Source organism: Nannospalax galili, unplaced genomic scaffold (assembly GCF_000622305.1).
Source record: "Nannospalax galili isolate Female #2095 unplaced genomic scaffold, S.galili_v1.0 scaffold635, whole genome shotgun sequence".
Classification (NCBI taxonomy): domain Eukaryota; kingdom Metazoa; phylum Chordata; class Mammalia; order Rodentia; family Spalacidae; genus Nannospalax; species Nannospalax galili.
In genome coordinates, this window is record NW_008335836.1 from 1,100,397 (window position 1) to 1,125,671 (window position 25,275).

Sequence of the window (25,275 nt, forward strand, 5' to 3'; positions counted from 1 at the left end):
ATTATGTTGGCCCCTTTAATGTTTGGTTATACTTCCCTTTTGGGTGTTTAAGGACATACAATTGGACCAGATAAACTGATTTGTTTTTACTCTTGAGGTCGTTAGAGGATTTGTTCCTCAGGGGTCCCATGGGGTTGGGAGGAGCCCCTGGCTCCTTTCTTTTACCAGCTCCATCCATGTGAGGATAAGTCAAAGAGAGAGTGTGTCACTAAGCCCACTCTTGCCTTAAACTCCATCTATAACACAGATTGCCTCCAGTCTTAATGCTGTAATTACAGGTGTGTTCCACCATGCTTAGTTTAGATTTCTTCATTTTTGACCACCACACAAACATAGTGGCCTATGAGCATACACAAATAAATAATGCATGTAATTAACATTTTAACTTAATAGAGAAAGAAAATTAGTGTGTGGCATATTAAAAAATTTAAATATGAACTCCAGAATTAGCTATTATATGAAATAAGGAATTAGTGTTAAATTTATCAAATGTGTCACATATGATTATAAAATTATGAAAAATGTACAGATGTATTAACAACATTCTGATAAAATGTTGGTGCAGTGTGTATGCTGTGGAGACAGAAAGCCAATTATCTTTAATGCTGGTTCCACAACTTACTAGCAATGTGAGTTTGGAAAGCTATTTGAACCACTTGATTTTTTTTTATTCTTCCATTTTTGTGTATTTATATTTCTGTGTATGAATGTATTGTCTGCCTGTATATAAGTTGCCACATGTGTGCAAAACTGAAGAGGGTGGCAGAAAGCTTGGGCTAGCCTTGGAACTGGAGGTACAGATAGTTTTGAGCTGTCAAGTGGGTGCTGGGAACTGAACTCAGGACCTCTGCAAGAACAACAAATGTTCTTTTTTAAAAAAATATTTTATTTTTTATTTTTATTTTTTATGTGTTCATCTCTCTACCCCAGAGTCCTTTATGATAAAATGAAATATTACCCAAAATGCACTATTTGGGAGATAGTATCTATCTTACTAAATACTAAGTACTCATCTAGATAGTAAGTATCTATATTACTAAGTATTTACAAAGTAGTAAATCTTTCTTATTAGGTTGCATTTCATATCATAAGTATTTATTATTAGAAGTCAGATAAAGAGAATGAGAGACGACTGTTGAATAAAAATTAACAAGAGTTCCCCGGCATGCACACATACCTGCAAGCGTAACCATGCTCTTTAACTTGCCTATCTGTCCTGTAGGTCTGGCACAGTAGTAGGCTGAACAATGCTAACAGTGGCCAATCTTAACTCAGTTATGTAACTCTCCATGTCTTCATCAGGACACACCCATTCAAGGGAGCATTAACACAAATCCTGTAGACATGGCCTCAGTTATAAAGGGGAGGTTGCTCAAGGAGCAGCATTCTTGTGCCCAATCCATGGCTCCTAGGCAATGGAGCACAGGGTTTTTCTTCCACTCCTCTCTCTCCAAATCCTAGTTCCATTAAAACGCACTCAAACAGCCAACACTCACCTAATCCTGAGAATCATGCCAAACTGTAAGAAGAAAGTGAGCCTGACAGACACACAGAAAAATCTGCAAGAGGGGCAACGATGCCAATCAAAGAAACAAGTGGACGAGAAGGGAGGAACGGGCAGTGAGGGTGCTTCCAAGTGCATATGTGTTCTCTGGTCACTGCCTGATGTGGGCGGGCAGATGCAGTGCTGGGGCCTGAGGGACATCCATGCTCTCTCTTCTCAGCCTCAAGGGAAGAAGAGATAAGTTACTGTTAACACTGCCTGTGCCACTGCTTCAGGGACAGGGTACTTTTTGGTTTGGAATTTGCTTTGACATGTTGTGATAGGTTTGTGGGATGAAGGTCATGCATGTACATGTCCATCATATCACCAGGGATTAAATTGAAGGTCTCCCTTCCCAGATAGAGGACTTTGGATGATGTGATTGGTCTCTTGTAATGTTAATGACATTAGAATGAACCTCTGTCAGTGAGTTTATCATCTATTTGAAAAATATCCCAAAACCACGTAAGAAAAGAAAGATGTGGACTGGCGAGGTGGCTCAGCATATAAAGGTGCTTGCTGCCAAACCTGATGCCCTGAATTCAAGTCCCAGAACCCACATGGTGAAAGGAGAGACCCTCCCCATCCATATGTGGAGAGAGAGAGAGAGAGAGAGAGAGAGAGAAAGGCTCAGCAATTAAGATCAGTGGCTGTTTTTGCAGAGTACCTGAGTTTGGTTCACAACACCCACAAGAAGGCTCAGAATTGTCCATGCCAGTTCCTGGGAATCAGGCTTCTGGTCTCTGTGGGCATTCTGTGCACCCACATACATGCCGGTAAAACACTGGCACACATAAAAAACAACTAAATTTGTAAAGGAATGAGATTTTTAAAAGGAGAAAAAATGATACATTTTTGAATCACCGTTTCAGAGATCTTGGTACATGGTCACCTGGCCTCCTTGCTTTAGGTCTCTATATGATGAGGCAGAACATCATTACAGGGTTTATATGGTAGATCAAGTTGGTCACTCACGGCAGATGGGTGGAAAGTAAGGAAGAATCCAAGGATAAGTCACACCCTCCCTGGCACCTCCTAATATTCCATTCAGCTAAGACTCATCAATGGTTAATCCATTAATGAACTGAGAGCCCTCATGATTAATCTATTTACCTCTTAAAAAGTCCATTAGCTGGTAACCAAGTCCTTAACAGTTGAGCCTTTAGGGACAATTTTAGATTCAAATCATTAACAGTACAAACTATATAGGAACTGAGAGTTAAAGTAAATGGGAAGAGCACGTGAAAATGCTGAACACAGTAGCGTACTCAAAGTCTAGACCAATCGCCTAGTGCATTTCTTAAAGTGGAAATGACAGAGCTGCGTCCAAGGATTCCAATAATATTTTACTGAGTTCCCAGCATCAGCTTCTGTGGACTGGTATGTACTTCGGTTTTCACTGGAGGACCAGCCTATGTGTGAATCTGAGCAGAAAACCTGGAAAGCAGAAGAACTGTTTGGAATCCTCTACTGGGGCAGGCATGGAACAGGCTCTACATGCTACTTCGTTTGAAGGAATATCCAAGGACGCACCATCAAACGATTACTTTCTGTGGTATCTATTGCTGTATATCTCATTTTACCCTCAAAACCCTATGTCCTAAACCAGCTCCTTTCCCAGTGCTCTCCAGTTCAACCAGAGTCATCTCACTACTCAGGGGTTACCTTTGGTTTGTTTTGCATTGTCTTTGTGGGATTTTGTTTGTTTGTTTTTGTTTTGCTTGGTTTGGTTTCTTTTATTGAAACATGGTCTCCACATGTAGACTTGGCTGACCTGAACTCACTTTGTTGGCCAGGCTTGCCTAAAAGTTGTAGAGATCCACCTGCCTCTCCTTCCTGAGTGCTGGGAGTAAAGGCATCTGTCACCATGCTTGGCTTGTAGGTTAGTTTTGTGTCTTCTCTTTATTCAGGGGTGAGGGGATGGTGTTTGTTTCTTTTTACCTGATTACAGTGCTGTTTCCACTTAAGTGTCTTCCCAGTCCACCCTCTGTTCCACTGTCTGGCTACCATAATGTCTTGCTTAAACTACTGTAATAGATCTTTATAAGATCATCTGATCCCCGCTTTCCTCTTCCACTATCTACTTTCCACACTGCAGACAGACTGTTCTCTCTAGACTGCGTGTCTCTTCATGTTATATCTTAGCTAGAGACTCGTTTTTCCCATCTAATCCAAGCCATCTCCTCTACCTTTGATCATCTGTATCCAGACCTTTGTGTCACTGCTACACTGTCATTATTAGAGACTATACTCAAACTGAAGCTTCATTAGAAGTTGTTCATTAGTAAAAATAATACAACTATTGAAATATGTTTCTGATAAGAAGACAAGTCAGGACATTGATACTGTTAAGAATTCTGTTAGCTTTGGCAGAACTTCTCCAGACCAGCAAAGTCATGTAGGTCTCTGTAAGTCTGTTGTTTTCCTGAACTCTTCAGGAAGGTATAATTTCTCCTTTTCTTCTTCATGTCTTTCCTACTAAACATGCTTTCTTTAAGGCTTTTTCTCTAAAGCTTCCTTCTCCCAGCTGTGTGGCTGGCTACGAGTCAGCCACGTGTCTGACCTCCATGCAGGCTCTAAGCCTGCATGGCTTCATGGCTTTCTTTCCTTCTTCCCACCGTTCACCTCCTCAAAGAAGCTGCCAAGATTACCAGCTCTCCTACCCTGAGGATTTTTCTTTAAGATTCTAATAAAATTTTAAAAACTTCAAAAAAAAAATTCTGTTAGTTTTGCCAAGCGTGGTGGCACACGCCTTTAATCCCAGCACTCAGGAGGCAGAGGCAGGCAGATCTCTGAGTTCAAGGCCAGCCTAGTCTACAATAGTGAGTTCCAGGCCAGCTGAAGCTACAGGGAGACCCTGTTTCAAAGAGATCAAAAAAGTAAAAAAGAAAAAAAGAAAAAAAAATTTAAAAATGGAAGATAAAAGAAAAAAAATCCTGTTAACCCAAATCTCAAAATATATCATTATTAATTAATTAATTCATTCATTCATTCTTACTGAAGAGGCTCGTATGCCTCAATTCTAACAATGATATCAACTTCCCTGAGTTCAGTGAAGCCAGTAAATCTAAATATGCTATGTACAGGAACATGACAATAACTGTAAAAGGTAGATTCTAAAACTGCGAATTCACTTTCCTGTGCTATCTTTCTTTTCATTTTCATGAGTGTGTGGTGTGAATGTGTATTTGCATGTTTGCATATGTGTAGGCATATGTGTATGTAGGGGTGTGAGCAGTGTGGACATGTGCATGTTGGAGGCCCCAGGTCGATGTCAGGAATCACTCTCAATCTATCTTCCACCATATTCATTGAGTTATCGTTTTTCAATCAAACCAGATTCCATATATACAGCTATTGAACCATCTTGCTGTAAGGATTCCATGCCTCTGCCTTCAGAAGCTGAAATTACAGGCAATTCCACATTTACATGAGTGCTGAGAATCTGAACCGTGGTCCTCACACACTAACCACACAAGCATCTTAACCACTGAGCCAACTCTCAAACCTGTTTTTCTTTAGTCCTTCTTGTTATACAGAATCTTACTAATAATTTCATTTTTAATATGTATCCTTCTAATGCCCAATATTACAAGAGTAATTATTTTAAATGTCAGTCAAGGAGCTGGAGAGATGGCACAGCAATTATGAGCATTGGCTGCTTTTGCAGATGCCCCAGGTTTCAGTTTCCAGCACCCTACATGACAGTTAAAAACATCAGTCAATCCAGTTCTAGTGGATCCACCAGCCACTTTTGGCATCCACAGGTATTGCACAGCATGGTGCACGTACAGACGTGCAGACAAAACATTCACACATATAAAATAAAAATAAGCAAATAAATAAAAATTAAATGTCAAATTCAGAACATTGCTTTGTTTAACAGAGCACAGCCAACTAAATATGCTATGCCCATTATTTTGTAGGAATAGCAAATTAGGCTTAAGATATGGAAATTTCTAATTATTTTCTTTCATTTACTCTCTATTCCTTTACAAAATAATCAGCTTGCTCTCTTTTATATCTGATTACATGAGGTAATGTAGAAGTCAGAGCTTTATGTTGTCATTAGAGCTTGAGCCAATATAAATTTTTTTCTGGTCAATTTTAATGGTGTTACTGGACTAAAATAGTAATATTTTCTGATATGCTACTCTATTCATTTCTATTTCTACTCTAGTCACATTTTAAAATATGCCATTTGTTATTTACCGCCAATTAAATGCTGAAAACATCTATTATTCAAAACCTGAGTATTAATTCTCTTAGCACGATCAAGGAGTGATCAAGGAGTGACAACTCAACAGGCAGACAGCCCTGCTCTACCTAATCTGGAGGAGTTCAGATGAAATGAATTGTTTTCAAATGGAAGTTCCTACAATTCAATTACTACCATGTACAGAAAACTGTAATTAATTTGAAAACTTGCTACTATTTTTAATTATGAGGCACTTAAGTGATTAAAATGAAAAACCCTTATGTCTGTTTTAATATTTTCTATGTATTCACCGCAGCCTCTTAGTTCATTATTTGTGCTTTCATTTGGTCACTTTTACCATATGGAGTCCAGTTATTTTCCAGGACTCCTTAGTCCTGGGGTGGTTCTATGGAAAGATATTCTATCTCTTCATGTATTTTCTTTTTTCTTTTCATTTTTTGTAGCATCATCCTAATCCTCTCGTTAAATTATCTACAATATTTATTTAATAATTCCATGAAGATTTTCTATTCATTTATTTGATAACTATTACCTATATACCTAGTAGACATCAGAACATCCACCTAATTGATGTTGCCTAGCAATGAATAATAATTACCATATTAAAAATCAAGAAATGAGCTGCAAGATGGTAAATAGGTAAACATGCTTGTCACCAAGACTGACAACCTTAGATTGAACCCAGGATCCCACATGGTCAAGCAGAAGATCAAATCCCCCCAAAGTTGTCCTCTGATCTACACACACATCATGGTACACACACACACACACACACACACACACACACACACACACACAAACAAACAAACAAACAAATAAATAAATAAATGTAATTTTTAAACTAGAAACTTACAGGATAATCACAGTACTTTCCTACACTATTATATTGTGTAAATAAACCATTATGGCATATGTGAAAACATGACTCAGATTACTTGGAAATATTTTAAATGAAAATGAGTTATCAACAAATTTATTGTTTTAATTAAATCTTTTGTTCTACCTTAGAGCAACCATAAAGAATTACAAAAGTGTTTGTTTCCAGAAGTGAAATAAGTATTTGTCATTTTCTAAACTCTGAATATATTTTCCTAAAACTGGAATGACTGAATAGATCTCTGCATAACATAACATAACATAACATAACATAACATAACATAACATAACATAAGAAGGCATGACCACAGTCTGATTCCGTACTGAATATTTTCATCTGCCCTCTCTTAGAAGCCTCTGGTTGTGGGTTCAGTGTTTGAACTGCTGCACTTTCTGACATCCCCCAGCTTCCAGTCTTCAGGCATATGTCATTGGGATCCCTTGGGACAGAGCAGAAGAATGGCTTTGTCCCGGATCTGCTTGGTCTTTACTCCATAGACAACAGGGTTAAGTACAGGTGGAATGATCACATACAGGTTAGCAAAGATAATGTGAAAGGTGCGAGGGACATCGTGCCCAAAGCGATGAGCAACAATGGAGAAGAATGCTGGGCTGTAAAACATGAGGATGACACAGACGTGGGAACCACAGGTGCCCAGAGCCCTCTGCGTGCATCTTGGGGAGGAGCCGAAAAACAACACACAGGATGAGGGTGTAGGAGACACCGATGAGGATCACATCTGAAATCACTGTCATGATAGGGACACAAAAGCCATACCAGACGTTGATGGAGATATCCGAACACACCAGCCAGGCAAACCAATATGCTCACAGTATGTATGGGTGATGATGTGTGTCCTGCAAAAGGGAAAGCGATTCACAAGGAAAACACATGGTACAATGACACAGAAACTTCGGAAAGAGATTCCTACAGTGATTGTGATGATGGTTTTGGGTGTGAGAATGGTGGTATATCTCAAGGGTAAGCAGATGGCCACGTAGCGGTCAATCGCCATGGCCAACAGGATAGCAAAATCCAAGACAAAGCTGCAGTGTAGAAAGAACAGCTGGGTCAGACAGCCAGGAAGACTGATTTTCTGGGGACCAAACCAGAAGATGCTAAGGGTTTGGGGGACACAGGTTGTAGATAGTATGAGGTCAGTCATGGCCAACATGGACAGAAAGAAGAACATAGGTTAATGAAGACTGTGTTCCACTGTGATGAGGTAGAGAAGGATGCTGTTGCCCACGATAGCCACCAAGTAGATACAGTGGAATGGGATGCTGATCCAGACATGGTACTGCTCAAGTCCAGGAATGCCGGAAAGGGTGAAGGGGCCTGTGTTGTCACTACTCATGTTGTGCATGGCCACTGCGATCTAATTAATAGTTTCTGTGCCATAAAATAAACGCATATGTTGAGTACAAGAAATTGTATGATAATTCTTCCTCCTCGGTGTCCTTGGGGCCATCTCTCCTCTTTTTGGTATTTCAAAAAGAAACTCCCACCAGGTATGGTGGCACATGCCTTTAATCCTAGTACTTGGGAGGCAGAGGCAGGAAGATCTCTGTGAGATCGAGGCCAACCTGATCTACACAATGAGTTCAAGGCCAACTGGGGCTATAGAAAAACTTTGTTTCAAAATAGAAGAGGGGACGAGAAGATTGTAAGAGTCAGGGTTGGTGCATGAACATACAACAATGGTGGCAGCATGCAGAAGGCTCAGACAAAAGCCCCACACAGAACAAGGGAAATGGGCAGCAGCAGGCCCCAACCTTAGCTGAGAAGCCATTGACAACTGGTCACTGTGGGGTGAGAGAGAGTAAATCTTCTTTAAGGGAGTGATTCTAGATAGGTTGACTAGACTCCAGTGGATGGAATTGCACCAAAGGACATCTGTGTACAAATACTTGACCAGATAGGACTTTATATATGTCAGAATGCGTGAAATCCAGTGACAGGACCTATGGGGAGCATGGATGGGAGGGAGTCTAAATTTTATTAAGATCTATTATATGAAATGTCTTGCGGGAGAGGGGGATGGAAAGATTGCAAGAGCCAGGGAGGAGGTGCACTACCATATGGAATAGAATCCTACAAGCTCCTAGGACCTTGTTCAATATGAACCAACAGCAATGGTTGTCAGCATGTACAAGACCTATGCAAACTCAAGCACAAAACTCCAGCACAGATCTGTAAAAATAAGCAACAAGCTCCAATCTTCTGTTTGTTTGTTTGGTTGGTTTTTTGTGGGCTTTTTTTGTTGTTGTTTGCGTTTGGTTTGGTTTGATTTTTTTTTTTTTTTTTTTTGGCCTTTTTGATACAGGGTCTCCCTGTAGCCCCAGCTGGCCTGGAACTCACTATGTAGACCAGGCTGGCCTTGAACTCACAGAGATCCTCCTGCCTCTGCTTCCCAAATGCTGGGACTACAGGCGTGCATCACCACGCCCGGCTTTATTTTTGGTCTTTTTGAGACAGGGTCTCCCTGTAGCTCCAGCTAGCCTGGAACTTGCTTTGTAGACTGGGCTGGCCTTGAACTCACAGAGCCCCACCTGCCTCTGCCTCCCAAGTGCTGGGATTAAAGGTGTGTGCCATCATACCCAGCCACATACCCCAATCTTAGTTGAAGAATTACTGATGAGGAAGAGCTGATCTTCTTAAAGAGAGGGACTCTAGACAGGCTGACTAGACTTCAGTGGATAAACTTGCACTGAGGGATTTTTGGAAACATTAACTTAACATGATAGGCCTTAACACAAGTGACAGAATGTTTGAATTCCAGTGGGGTGGGGGTCTGTGGGTCGGTGCCAGGGGGGATGGGGATATAAAGATGGTTAAGTTTGATTATGATGTTCTGTATGAAATATATAAAAATTCGATTAAAAATTTACAAAAAAAAAGAAATGGCAAAATAGAAAATAAAAGAAGAAAAAAATGTTTCCATTATCATGAAGATCCATGCTCTTTACTTTGAGAAAGATCCACCAGACTCCTGGTATGATTTCCCAAGTTTTTCTTGAATCTTCAAAATATTCTATTTAAATGACTGAGTTTTTCCTGAGTCAATATAATTCATTGTTGAAAAAATGTGTATAGAGAAAAGTATTCTAACTTCATGCAGGGAGAAGACACTAAAATCAATGTGTCACTCTTGGGAAAATGAGATAATTAACAGTTATAAACATATCACCAGCATCTTATATGTGCTATCTCCTTTGGAGCTACCTAGTGAAATATGAACTTTGTCTTTTCCCTTTTTCAAAGAAAAACTCAATATCTGAGAAGCAATCTATCTGTCCAAGGAAGATCTCATCTTTAGTAACTGGCAGAGCCAAGGTAAGTGTCTACAGCCAGCACTTTAATGCTGCTTCCCCACACCAGGTGGCACCTCCAGATGATGTTAGATGCCAAGAATTCACAAGAGATATGAAAGTGTGAAGAGAATATAAACAAGGGGCTAGAGAGATGGCTCAGAGGTTAAGAGCACTGACTGCTCTTGCAGAGGACCTGGGTTCAAGATCCAGCACCTACATTTCAGTTATCTACCATCTGTAACTCCAGTTCCAAGGGATCTGACTCCCTCTTCTAGTCTCTGTGGCCAACGGTCATACACACAATGGATGCAGATCATTGGAACCAAGATTGTCCACAATACCAGCGCTACCCCAATTTCAGTCACTGTCCTGATGCCCCTGGGACTTGCAGACCAGCCAGTTCTCTGTAACTGGGATGTCCAATGCCTCATGATGGAAAACATCATAGAAAAAAATTGAGGCTTAGTCTCCAGTCCGACCTTAGTGATGATGGAGAGAAATCTGTGGGAATTAGAGAAAACTGATTCAAATGTACTTTTGGAAAACAACACTGAGGGGACCTCTAGTGGAAGAAATATAGAACTTATTCTCAATGCTGAGCAATAGAGAATTTTTTTTTAATTTTCAGCATTTGGCACAAGTTGAAAAATCTTACAATGAAATCACCTTTGCAATTCTCTTAAAAGTCCTACGCCAGGTGTGGTGGCGCACGCCTTTAATCCCAGCACTCGGGAGGCAGAGGCAGGCGGATCTCTGTGAGTTCAAGGCCAACCTAGTCTACACAGTGTGTTCCAAGACAGCTGGGGCTACAGGGAAACACTGTCTCAAAAAGACCAAAAAAAAAAAAAAATCCTATGAGAAGATTGGGGGTGTAATTCAGATGGTAGAGTGCTTGCCTAGCGTGTAGGAAGCCCTAGGTTCTATCCCCCAGCACCACATAAATCCTTCTTCATGCTGTCACACATCTATAATCCCAGTACTTGGGATGTAGATAGGAAGATCAAAAGTTAAATGTCATTCTCAGCTACATAGTGAAATTGGTACCAGCACATGAGTCCCTATCTCAAGAAAATAAACCTATGAGGTACATAATAATACAATCCATATTTTACAGGTGCAGAACTTGAATCAGAGAGAATAACTTGTCAAAGCCAGAAAATAAAGAAATGATAAATCTGGAAATCAAACCCCAAGAGTCTTTTCCAAAGCTTCTGTGTTCATAAGCTGAATTCATTATAGAGTTAGCAAGCTATATGGAAAATGGAATATATAGCATATCAGGATAGCAAAAGACAATTAAACTGCACAAAGATGACATATCAAGCTAAAAGTATGAAACAAATAAGCAAAAGCCCAATGCCAGGAACAGATTACTCCTTTGGAGTTTCTGACTAGTGGGGTACCATAAATGTCCAAATATTACAGGCCCTGGTCATGGCTCTTGGTTACCTTGCAGAACTTGATGGCAAGACCCTATTGCTGAAGACAGCACATACTTGAGACATAAAACATGGAGAAATCAACTGGTTCTGACCTGGAAGCTTCATTCCTATTGGCTAGTTTTCATGGTGCTGGAAGGAGCTATGAGAAATATTGGAAGAGAAAAGTCAGCACCCATCTTACTCAGCTGTGAACTAAGTAATGACCAGCCTGGAAAGATACACCCACTGGCACAATAGTAACAGGAATGCCATAGGAGTAACCAACCACTTTCTGATTAGATATAAGTCCCCTCCATAAGATGAAACCCATATCTGGCATTGTTATCAGGGCCAAGAACCTATGGCTAGATAAGTCACAGACCCTAGGAAAGAACCCACTACTATTATTCTGCTAAAAGGATATAGCATTAAACTGACTCCTAATGATATCATTATATACCCACAGATTAGTGCATCTCTCAACTCAAACCAGAGAAACCTCTTATGGCAGAGACAGCAGTTAACACAGAGGCCCACAACTGGTCAAGAGGCAGAGAATATGAGACTATGGGATTCTCAGCCCTTAATGGGACACCTATTTCACATTCTCTCCTCCTAAGGCTCAGGGATCATTGTGGAAGAAGGAATGGAAAGATTCTAAGAGCCTGAGGTGGTGGATGAATACAAGGAAATAATGCTTTCCAGACACAACAGGGCAGCTGCTCGTATCAACAGTGACTGTGATAGCATGCACAAAACTTGCACACATTCTTAAGCCAGACAAAAACCCAGCATGGACAGGGAATGTGGGCACGATGTCCTGCCCCTAGCTGAGGAGCTATTAGCAACTAATAAGTGCCTGGAGTGGGAGAGTCAGTCTCCTTTAGAATGTGGCCTCTGGTAGGCTGGTCATGCTCCAATGGATGACCCCTCACCCAAAAGTAAATGGGCAGCATAAATTGAACTTGAAGGGTTTAAACCACACAAAAGAGAACCCTAAGTTTGGTGGGTAGAGAAAGGATGAGTGGACCTGGGAGGAATTGGGAGGTGGGGTTAATATAATCAATATACACTATATGAAATTCTAAAAAAAAATAAATTAATTAAAAATTTAAAAAGTAAACAGCCTGAAACCAAATATAACACTTACAGTTATGGGTACAGATTGTTTGAATTCTCCTATTAAAAAATATGAGCTATCAGTAGAGCTTTGAAAAGTAAAATCCAATTATATGGTGTTCACATATGAAATGCCTAAACAAAACGACCCAGAAAAGGATAAAATAAAAGGCTAAACAAATGTATTTCAGACAAATTTAAGTATTTCAAGAAAACCTGGCACATCATAATATAACTAATTTTGGTGTTGGCAAGGTGACTCAGTGGGTAAAGGTATTTGCCAATAAGCTCAATGATAAGACCCACATGGTGGATAGAACCAATTCCTGAACACGGTCATTAGACCTTCACACTGTGCATTCACACACAAACACAATGAATGAATAAATTAATTTAATTCAATTAAATAAATTTTAATTTATAAATAATTAAATAGAGCAAAAAGTACTTGGTACTGTTTAAAGGAACATTCCTTAGTGACATTTCTTAGTATTTATTTAAATTTTATTATTTGTGTGTGTGTGTATGTGTGTGCATGTGTGCACACACGTGCACATGCGCCACTGCATGCGTGTGGAGGTCAGAGGACAACTTCATGGTGTCAATTCTTTCCCTCCTCCTTTATGTGGGTTCTGGGGATAAAACTAAGCTTGCAAGTTAAGCACTTTTACCTACCTAGCACATCATCACCCCTTTTAAATCTTTTATTAGGAATTTGTTTAAAATGACTGTTCCTAGTCATTCAACTGCTTTTCCTTATTATCTTCCAGTCTTCCAGACGATTCCCTCTGGTTCTTTAAAGACCTACATCTTGCCTTTACCTCAGGAAGTCTGCATCCTTCTGATTCACCTACCCAATGCAGTTTCCTCAGTTTGGGTCCTATTGTGATTGAAGTGTAATCACCCAGTTCAGGCCCACAGTTTGAAGCACTTTAGCTCAAAATTCATCAGCCCCGTCAACTGCAAATTAGGGCATTCTAGTCTTCCAAAACCTTGAGTCCTATGACATTGATCTCCTCACCACCTTTCATTAGAAACCACGTGCACACTCCTCCCTTTCCAGGTTAAATCCCGATTCATCATTTCAGTCTCTCTTGCCACTATGCTTCCTGCCCTTCCTCCACTGACCTCTGTCATATGTGTTCCAGAACTCAGCTCTTAGATTCATTAACCTAGTAAGCTCTCTAGGTAATGAAAATTGTCAAGCATGGATACTTCTTAAAGAGGTATATTTGTGTTCCCATAATTTTACACGTTCAATTTAACTGTTGATCCAGTAGCAAAACCTTGTTCTATTTCTCTCCCTCTTCAACTTGTTTTTGTCTCTAAGGACATGCCCCATCTCATTTCAACTGCCTCTTTCTCAACAGAACCCTTTCATTTTATTTCAAGAAGAAACTACAGGCAGTAATTATAAGGTACTCGTGGTTGTGTAGACCTATAATCCCAGCACTCAGTGGGTAGAGGCAGGAGGATCCGGAGATCAAGGCCGACCTGAGCTATGTGACACCCTGTCTTAAAAAACAAACAAAAGGGGCTTGAGAGATAGCTCAGCAGTTAAGAACACTGACTGTTCTTGCAGAAGACCAAGGTTCGAATCCCAGCACCCACATGGCAGCTAACAACTGTCTGTAACTCCAGTTCCAGGGGATCCAGCAGCCTCTTCTGTCCTCCGTGGGCATTGCATGACACGGGTGCACTTACATACATGTAGGCATAGCACTCATACACATAAAATAAAAATTATAAAATACTTTTTAAAAAGAAACAATAATAAAATTATATAAGACTGAGACAACATGTATGCCTCGTAATCAACTCTTTTTTATTATAATTGGGGGAAAGGCCTCTTTCATATTTGAGGCCCTACTCACATATGTACCTCTGTCTCAAGTCCTCCTGTTGTGGGAGGTCATTCATCATTTATCTTTCTGTCCTTGGTCTTCAACACAGCCCTTTTGAAATTCTGTGCATTTATAAAATTTGAAGATTGGGGATATAGCTCAGTTGGTAGAGTGCTTGTCTAGTATCTATGAAGTCCTGGGCTCAATCCCCAGCACTGTGTGAACAGGGTATGGTAGTGATACTTCCAATCCCAGCATTCAGGAGGTAGGGGCAGGAGGAGCAAGAGATTAAGGTAATTCTATGCTACATGGGGAGTTGGAGACCAGCCTGGGATCCTTGAGACCCTGTCAAAATTTAATAAATCAATAAAAATTTGAAATTTGAATATGCACAACATCTTATTCTCTGCTAAATAGTGAAAAATTAATGATATTTTCTTGCACATAGCTAAATGTGGAACTGTTATATATCCCTATTTCCCCATCTGCTGCTGTTCCTGGAACCCTCCTCTTTTCACCAGTCCACTGAAACGATTTTCACTCAGGATGCCAGTGAAGCCCTCTCTCCACCTTTTGGAAACTAGCATGTACCAAACTAAGAAGATCCTAAAAGCCCCCATTAAAGATAAAATGGGATCATAATTAACATTTTTATTAATACTGCTCAAGAGATTCTCACCAATGAAGTAAGACCTGTTTAGGAGGGCTTGCTTTTGCCCATTTCTTTTCTTTTGGCTCAACAGAAATTTTTTCTAGAAAACGTTTTAACTAACACCAGAGGCAGCATGTAGTGCTCCCCCCATGCGTAGGACACCTGGCCCTGTTTATTGCATTGATTGTCTTCTGTCTTAAGATTAAGACATCTTCCCATTCACTGACACACACACTAGCTTCTGCTGCCTGGTCAGCACCATCCTTCCTGTTCTGCCATCTCTTAGTTTTCACGAACATGCAGCATAATTAATGTATGTCCAAAATAATGAATAAGAAATCAAGCAAAAGCATACAATACAGTTAAACATGTTGTGTTGCTCAGATAGATGTGGACTTGCAAAATATACAAAATCACAGAACAGAGAACAGCTTAAAAACCAACTGTAGCTGGGCCTGGTGTCTAACTCGTCTGTAATCCCAGCCAGCACTTAGGAAGCTGAGGCAGGAGGATCACTACAAGTTCAAGTGCAGCCTGGACCACCTAGTGAGTTCCAGGCCAGCCTGGGATATAGAATGAGAACCTATCTCAAAAATAAATAAATAAATAAATAAATAAATAAATAAATAAATATAATAAATAAATATTTGTATTTAATTCAGTTCATTTTAAATTAGTCAGATATTAGACAGCAAACCAACTTCGTGTGTGTGCCTCTAGTTTATTAACAATACCATTGTTGACGTATTTAATCTTCCAAAGCAGGAGAACAAGAAATAAAATACACAGGACTGAAGAGATGGCTCAGTGGTTAAGAGCACTAGCTGTTCTTGCAGAAGACCTTGAAAAGTATCTTTTAGAACGGTGTTGGGTTTGTGTTCGAGCTGTGTCTTCTGCTCGTATTCAGCACATTATTTGATGTTTCCAAAATGCCTATTACTTCATACAAGTAGGGGGATTATAAGCTCTTAATAAATAACAAAACTTGGGGCCCACAAAATGGCTCACTGAGTAAAAGGCACTTGCCCCCCACCCCGATGACCTGAATTTGATCCCTCGAACCCACACAAATGGCAGGAAAGAACTGACTCCACAATGTTATCTTCTGACCTCCACGTGCACAGCATGGCATGCATGCCCACACATATATCTCTCTGTCTCTCTCTGTCTCTGTCTCTCTCACTCTCTCACACACAAAAATAAAATTTAAAACTGTAATAAATAAAATTTAAAACTTTAATAAATCAGTAATAGCAAACTATTATGCAGTATTTTAAGTGCCACAGACATATACCAATACACACATGATAGAAACCATCAAGACGGATAAAACTCACAGAAATGCTGCAGAGTCAGCATCCATCCTTCTGGTCCAAGCTCTCAAACACTTTTTTTGGCTGTCAAACTGTATTCTCTATTTAGCCTCATATTTTCCTACCCCGTTTATCCATAGTCATTCCATTCTCTGAGTCCTTACAGTCTGACCCCCAGCACTCTGCACTTCTTACTTCATCCAGAAACTGGACTGAGCCCAGCCCTTCATCTCTCCGCCCTTCCTTCCCCTTCCTCCACCCACCCATTGCTTTCCCTCAGGAACTTCACTCCACCTTTGCCTTCCCAGTCCTGCCTGCCTTGTCTAAACCCAACACTTACCAAACCCCAGGACCTAGAAAGGGACTGAAAGATGAAGAGAAATAATGCTCTTGAAAAGGAAATCCTCTTACTCTTCCCCCTAGACCTTCAGAGTGGCCATTCTGACCTGAGCGCACAGCCCCCTGGGAGACAATAATACATGAACCTCATCAGTGAATTGGTTATTGCACAGAGCTCTTTCCAAGGGTGTGGCCCCTAAGGCCCAAGATCCCATACACTGGGGTGCTCTGAGTCACGTCTGCAGTCTCTGCCCTTCCAGGACTGCTGGTATCCTGAGACAAAAAGGTCCCAGGAGGCTTTCAAAAGAGTAATTGCTCTCCACTGCTGCTGGAATAACCCACAGGGTAATCTAGGTGTGTATTCGATGCGTGTGTGTTTGAAATAATTTGTACGTCTGTGCCTGCCTTCTCAAACACGATGCAGCTACAGTTTTGTGGAACTATAGCATAAGATAGAGAAGGAAAAAGGCAGTACTGAGCTTCTGAACCTTGAACAATTTTCATGACATCAACAGCTCAGATTGAGACAGAATAACTTGATCAAAATTTACCCTACATCAAAACTCGTTAGTAGAACATTTTCAAAGTCTGCTTCCAAGTCGAATCTTTGATCCCTGCCCAAATGAGACAAGTATCCCACCACCAACACTAATAACTGAGAAAAGGAGGAAGAACTGGCAAGTCCAACTTGGTTTCAGTTCAGGTTTGGGAGGTGTTTGTCACATTTCCTGTACACAATTTACTTATTCATGTAAAAGGCTTTGGAAAACAACTGTTACTGTGGCACACACCTGTAATCTCAGCCTGTGGGAGGTAGACAGGGAGGATCAGAACTTCAAGACCATCCTGAGATGCCTGAGACCCTCCCTCAAAATAAATAAATTACTATGAGCAAGCGATATTGGATAATTCTCTCAGGATTAATACAAACAAAATTTTTAAGACACGGTCTCACTCTGTATCCCTGGCTGCTGGCCTAGAACTCACTATGTAGCCCAGGTTGGCCTCAAGCCCATAACAATCCTCCTGCCTTAGCTTCCCATAGTGCTGCAATTTCATGTGTGAGTCACCACCATGCTAGTCTAATAATTTCTAATGAGAGTCTAAAGTTCTCAGTACCCCCTTTAATAACACATTAAACTTCGCCATATTGTGGCTATATGTTTGAAAAATAGTAATTTTTATATACAGGAAAAGGTAGGCACTATCAGATAAGATTAAAATAGAACCTCTCACTGGTTCATGACCTAGGAGTAGCAGTATTTCCTCATGGACCAGGCTTCCTACCTATACAAATATGTGTACCACATCATTGTCGCTGTTCAGTGGGGACCCCATGCTATTTAAAAACAAGCCACAAATAAGAAATCATATTTATTTTTATTAAAAATAATTAAATGAAGTCAGGCTTGGTGGCACATGTCTTTAATCCCAGCACTCAGGAGGCAGAGGTAGGCAAATCTCTGTGAGATTGAGGCCAGTCTGGGCTACCTGGTTAGTTCCAGGTCAATCAGGGATACAACGAGACCCTGTCTCAAAAAAACAAAAAGAAAAAAGGGGGAAAAATTAAGTGGCTTTTGTGTATAAGTTGAACCTTTCTGGTACAGAACATGGCTTTCAAGGCTGGGAAGAAGGCTCAGCTATAAAGCTCTAGGAACTCAAGTCTGATGACCCAAGTACAACTCCCAGAATCTGCATAAAAAGCCAGGTGAGATGGAGCGCATCTGTAATCCCAGCACTCCGAAGGTCAGGTGGGAAGCAGAGACAAGGGAGTCACCTGAGCTTGAAGGGCAGCTGCAGAAACCAGGAGAAACCTTGTCTCAGCAAGGTGGAAGGAGAGGTCAACTCCTGAAGCTGTCTTCTGACCTCCACCAGCATGCTGTGACATGTATGCACCCCCCACACTAAATAAATAAATGTAATTTGATTTTTTTTTAATTTCTAAATGAGAGATTTGAGAAAAGTCAACCATTTTCGATTGCCCAAAAGAATTTTTTTGTTTATCATGTGTTGCTGTTGTTGTTGCTGTTTAATTTGTAAGTTTAATTAGGAGCTGTCGAGATGGTTCCACAGTTAAGAGCACTGGCTGCTCTTGCAGAGGACCGGGTTTGATGGCAAGCAACCATTCATATCTCCAGTTCCAGGGGATCCAATACCGTCTTCTGACCTCCCTGGGCATTGCATGACACAGGTGTGCTTATACACATGCAAGCAATATACTCATACACATAAAATAATAAATAAAATACTTTACATAGCTCCTTGACAATTTCATATGTATACATAATGCATTCTGCTTGTTCCTCCCTTGTCCTCTTTTATCTTCTTTTTTTTTAATTTTTAAATTTTATTTTATTCTATTTTATGTATATGAGTGTTTTGCCTGCATGAGTGTAAGTGCATCACATGTGTACCATGTCTGTGTAGGCCAGAAGAAGGCATTGGATGCCCTGGAAATGGAGTTATGGATGACTGTTGGTTGCCATGTGGGTGCTGGGAACTGAACCTGGGTCCTCTACAAGAGCAGCCAGTGTTCCCAACCGCTGAGCTGTCTCAGCCCCTGTCATCTCCCTTCTGCCCTCATTATTCCCCTTCCTCTCTACAGTCCCTTTCTTAGATTCATGGCTTTTGGTTTTGTTGAGTCACCATTTAGTTTAACCAGGGCCATCTGTGTGAGCATTAGATTAGAACTATCCATAAGGGCTTGGTGGGGTGACCAGTGGGCACACGATGAAGGCAATGATGGTCTGTCTCTCTGACTTGTCTGGTAGTTCAGGAGAGAAGAATAGAACCCCTAATCCCAATTCCACCCATGCCTAGCTGTTGACAGGCCTGTTTTTGTGCAGACCCACTGCAGGCACCTGGAATTGCTGTGGTTTCCTGATTGCAATGTCTGGGTCTTCCCCAGAGATGGCATTTTGCAGCCCTTCTCCCTATCTTCCAACTCATTTTCTTTTCACCTCTTCTTTGCCAGTATTCCCTGAGCCTTAGAGGGAATGGTAGAGATGCCTTGTTTAGGACTTAGTACTTAGCTGTCAGCCCCTCTGAGCACCTTGTGCATCCATGAGTCTGCACTCCACAGCTCACTAAGAGGCCTGATTAAGGCTCATAGTAGCATTTGTCTATGAATATAAACATAAATATTTAGAAGACAGTTTCACGCTATGTCAATTAAGCTAATAACAGTATTGAGTTCTCCCCTCAGACCTATGATCTCCCAAGCCATGAGTTTTTGACTAGGTTTACACTACCAAGCATGGGTTCCTGTCCACACAGCAGGCCTCAAATCCAACAGAGACGGGTTGATTACCCCATAATTTCCATGTCTCTATTGCATATTGTGGATTCCTCTTGCCTGACAAGTTAGAATTGTAGTTTGTAGCTCATAGGATTCATGGGTATGGAAGGTGGTTGGTGCAGTTTTTTCCCAGCAGTCTGCATAGCACCTTCCAACACTATAATAGGTGCTAAAAGGGAGGAAACGTCCGGCTTGATCTCTCTGTGTCATGCAACCAAGGCACATGGTGCCTCAGGAAATGGGGCTTTATCATCTAGTTTGGATGGCCACCAAGAATAATGAATGAAAAGAATATACACAGTTTGGTGAACGTCTGGGGTGTCCATGACCAGAGACTCATAATGAGATATCCCACAGCTGGCACTGGGGATTTTATTTATTAGAGCCTCTGCCAGAGCAGCCAGTGCTCTTGACCACTGTGATGGCTAATCCTGGAAGTCAACTTGACTGGATCTGGGATCAATTGAAATGAAAGAGATCTTCTTGATTGTATCATCTGAACCTGGAAGACACACCCTAAATGTGGGTGTTACCTTCTGATGACAGATGACAGCCCCTATAAAAGGCCATGGCAGAGAACACTTGCTTTTTGCTGCTTGCCTTCTCTCTCGCTGGTAAATTCATCTTGCTGCTGTAGACTGAAAACTAGCCAATCTTTTGTAATTCATCAGACCTTCAATACCAGATTGGGACTACTGAGATATCCACCCTCATGGACTGAGGGACTACAGATTCTCAGCCTCTCCAGTGTGGTGCAGCCATTGTTGGATTACTTAGACTCTATTCTGTGAGCTAATCTGATAAATCTCTATATTCATTCTACTGGTTCTGTTTCTCTAGAGAACCCTGGCTATTACAACCACTGAGCCATCTCTCTAGCCCTATTTATTTATTTATTTATTTATTTATTTATTTTTATGTGTATGAGTGTTTTGCCTACACATATGCAAATAAGTAAATTACCACGTGTATGTAAACCCAAGGAGGCCAGAAAAAGGCTTTGGATCCCTTGGAACTAGAGTTATGGACTATTGTTAGCTGCCATGTGAGTGCTGGGAACCAAACCCTGGTCAGTGCTCTTAACTACTGAGCCATCTCTCTAAGATGGAATGCTTTGTCTTAGAGGAAACTGCTATATAACAGTCCAACACCAAATATGTGCCCAATACAAATTTACCTCATCTTCTTGAAATCTGACTCAGCCTGAGGTGTATTTGAGCTTCAGACATATTAAGTTCTTTGTTTTTTATTTTCTTTTGTTTTTGTTTTCTTTCTTTAAGGCAGAGTCTCACCATGTAGCCCAGCTGGCCTGAACTTGTTATGTAGACTTGAACTCACAATCAGAAATACACCTGCCTCTGCCTCCTGGTACTGAGAATAAAGGTATGTGCCACAAACTCCAGGCTGAACTCTGATTTTTTTAACATATTATTTATTTATTTATTTATTTATTTATTTATTTATTTATTTATTTATATGTAGAGGTCAGAGAACACATAGCAGAAGTTGGCTCTCTCCTTCTACCATGTGGGCCCCAGGAATCAAATTCAGGTTACTGGGGTTGATAGCAGTCACCTTTACCCATTGAACTGTTTCACCAGCTCCTGAACGCTAATATTTATGTCCCCTTGTTCACAAGCCACAGTCAATCATGTTCCTAAACATGGTGATACTGTTGGGGTATGATAACCACCACAATCACTCATATTCCTAAGCATGGTGATACTGTTGGGGTGTTATGACACACTATTTCATTGTGATTTAGTTATTTGTGTGGCTACAGGGAATAGAGTGGAAAGGAGAATAGTAATGTAAGTCAGGGACATGTACAGGGACTGCAGCATCCAGGAATTATAGAGTGCAGGGATGGAAAGATGGTTCCCTACTTAAGAGTGCTTGCTGCACAATCATGAGGACCAGAGTTTGGATGCCAACACCATGTAACAGACTGGGTGGACCACACATACATGTAACGCCAGCTCCATGGAGGTCATGGAAAGGATGGTTGCTAATACATCCTGGCTTCCAGCCAAGTAGAGAAAACTCTTGGCCCAGGTTCAAAGAGACACCCTGCATCAAAGGCACAGGTGATGCCCTTGTCAAGCCTCTGCATATGCATAGACAAATGTTCACATACATTCACACATATGGAAATAAATAAATCTTTAAAAACAAAAAAATTATAGAGTGGAGTTTTATGGAAGTAAAAACCATATCTTAAATCTATGCTGAGCTGTGGTTTTTAAATATTTACTTTATTAATTTTACCAAGTGTATTCTAGACCAGGGAACAGATTATCATTACTAAATAAAAGCTTGATAGTTTAAATAACCCCGTTTTTATCCATTTCTCCTTTAGTAACACCTTTTTCCTACTGTTCTCTCTCAGGAGGGAGGGTTATATAAGGAACCTTGGGGATGAAGGGAAAGAAGGAGCTCAAGAGAGGTGGGACCATAGGTGATAGGTATTATCAAGGGGTTAATGGGGGAAATGGGGGGCACTTTAAATGGGGAAACCATGGTGGAAGGGTTGTACACTGAGAGAGAGAGAGAGAGAGATAGAGAGAGAGAGAGAGAGGAGAGAGATAAATAATGCCTAGCTAGTTAAAAAAACCAGAGGGAACCATATTAGTCCAACAACCTACTGACAAATTATACATACCAGGCCAGACTGGTCTACATAGCAAGTCCCACACTAGCTGGGACTACAGAGAGATCCTGTCTCAAAAGACATAAAAATAATAAATAAATAAGTAAATAAATAAATAAATAAATAAATAAATAAATTCAAATAAACGAATAAGCCCGGGCTTGAAGACAAAGGTGAGGAAGATAACTAAGAAAAGTACAAGAAGAAAATGCTTCAGGAAGGACAGCAGGGAGAGAGGAAAAAGAGGAGAAAGTGGGGTTGGAGGCACTGAAGGATAGAGCACAGCATCGCAGTCGGAAGTGCAAACAAAGTTCATGAGGAATGCTCAGGTCAAGAGTCAGAGTTGTGAGCCCTCCCTGCTCTCCATGTGTTCAGAGTGTCTATCAAGAACAGCTGGCTCGATGCCAGAGCTCTGTCTGTGTGCCTTAGATCCCTGTGTTGAGCAGGGTGGCAGCATATCAACCAAAACAGTGGGGGAGGAGGGGGAGCTGGAGCAGAAGGGAAGGATACACATGGAACAGAATTACTGCTCCCAAGGGACAAGAGGAAACAAACAGGGTGTGTGTGAGGCAAGACCAGAAACTGTGTTCTGTATATCTAGGAGCCTGAATGACAGAAAGCGTGGAGGTGAGAAACTGACTCTGACACCGACATCAGGGAGGTAAGTCTGATTAGGTTTTTAGGATGGAGCAAGCGTTAACATGAAGGAAAGGGTGAGAAATGAATATCTCAGGTGTGGTCAGCTCTGTGATGCTGTTCGAACAGGAGCTGGGGGCTGGAAGATGGTCAAAGGAAGCTGGAGCGAGCTGTGTGTTCCTGGGACTGGGTCTAGAGAGTCGTTTGAGGGTCGTGTTTCAGGTGAGTATGGAAAGATTGGTGTGTGACTGGTCCTTGAGTCCTGAGGAAGATAATAAATGACATATAGAGTCTACCATTAGATAGAGTGAGAGCAGAAGAGAAAGGTAAGCCCTGAGTACGGACACCACGGATAAAGGGTGCACGAATCAGCTGGATGTGCAATCAGGTGAAAGATAGAATAGAAGGGACTTTTTTTCCAGTAGAAAGAAGAGACTAAAAGGTGGTGGAGGGGCCTGCAGGATGGTTTTGTGTGTAAGGGAGTTAGCTGCCAAGTTTCATTCCCCAAGACTCATAGGGTGGAAGGAGAGAACCAATTCCTGCAAGTTGTCCTCTGGCTTCCACATGTATGCTGTGTCATGTATGTCCATACATGCACACACATAAAATAAATAAATAAATGTAGAAAAGAATTTTTTAAAGGATGGAGGAGGACACCGAGTATATAGAGAAAGCAAAGTCAAGCAGTCTGTGCTGCTTGGTCTGAATTTCTCCAGGCAGAGATAAGCCAAGTTACGTTACTCAGGCTTAGAAGAAAGAAGAGGAGAGATGCCTTAGGGTCAACATTCATTGGTTAAGAAATCAGTAAGGAATGACTAAGAAAGTGGCAGTGAGGTCCATGTGGAAACTGCCTAGAGTATGTAACAGATCAGATACACACATTTATAAATGTACATCTACTGCCTAATAATGGAAACAAAGAGATGGAGTCAGGATGAGGGATTGTCTGTGATTGGGAAAGAAATGTGATCAGTATCATGCAAATTTCATACCCAGGAACTCGGGTTGGCAGAGTGGACGCCTCGAGCTAAGAGAAAGAGAACAAAATCTGCTCTATTTAAGTATTTAACTCTGAAGAGTCTGCCTCTGCTCTGACTCTAGATAAAATATTATTTTCCTTGGTAGTCAAGGGATATTTAGGTGGAAGAGACAGTGGAAGGGAGACATTTTACAGAAGGGGGTTGATGCAGATGAAGAGTTGTGGTCTGAAAGGAAGCAGGGTTGCTGGACTTGTCAGTAGTTGTGAGATGTGGGTCAATGGACTCCTGAAGTGGTGTGCAAACAGAGATAACTGGGGTAGAGAGGGAGACGCAGGGAGCTCAGGCTACCTTGGAAGTGCCTGTCAGCAGGGAAAGCTGGCATCAAGGTAGAAAAGGAATCTACGGCAGGTGCCGGGTCACCCACAAGGTGGGCACCAGCAGTAGAGGAGGAACATGCAGAGTGACACTGGAGGGAAGAACGAGAAGAAACAGCACCAACCACAGATTAGAAGAGAGGGATGAACCTATTCTCTCATCTTCTGAACGTTCACTAAGTATAAATTCTAAGCTAGACATGGGTGAAGAGGACATGGTTCTGACTTTGGGAGCTCACCACATAGTGTAGCTGAAAATATATCAATGTGGTAAGAGAAAAGGAGGAAGAAGGAGAGGGAGAGAGGGAGAAAAAAGAGTGAGAGAGAGAAAGAGAATGTGAATACAGACATAAAGAACCTATCTAATTCAGTTCCCTTTGGGAGATAAGAAAAGTATTTCTGCATAAGAAATCTAGACTGTCTTAAGACGATGAAGTAGAGGAAATTACTGCACAGAACACCCCAGAAGAGGAAAAGAGGAGGTTCACTACATATAGTTGGAGTGGAGAAATGTGTGTTTGTGTGTGTATAAAGGGGATTATTTCATGTTAAAGATTAGGTGGAAAAAGCTGAAGAAATGGCTTGGTGGTAAGAGCGTTTACTGCTCCTGCAGAGAACCCCAGTTTGGTTCCCAACATCCATATCAGGTGGCTTGTCGCCACCTATAACTCCAGCTCTAGGATGTAGCCCCCCTGC

The 25,275-nt window shown here is 41.1% G+C and overlaps 2 protein-coding genes and 1 pseudogene across 2 annotated transcripts in view; all 3 read right to left on the reverse strand.

The window, feature by feature from the left end:
- The window catches only part of LOC103732117 (olfactory receptor 52H1), a 20,170-nt gene extending 3,450 nt beyond the window's left edge, over positions 1-16,720 (reverse strand). Inside the window, 1 exon segment of the mRNA XM_008830628.3 lies at positions 16,643-16,720. The gene's annotated coding sequence lies outside the window, so the exon portion shown is untranslated.
- Positions 1-25,275, reverse strand: part of LOC103732115 (olfactomedin-4-like) — a 74,110-nt gene that overhangs the window by 26,351 nt on the left and 22,484 nt on the right. The window lies entirely within an intron of this gene.
- Positions 7,067-8,005, reverse strand: LOC103732074 (annotated as a pseudogene).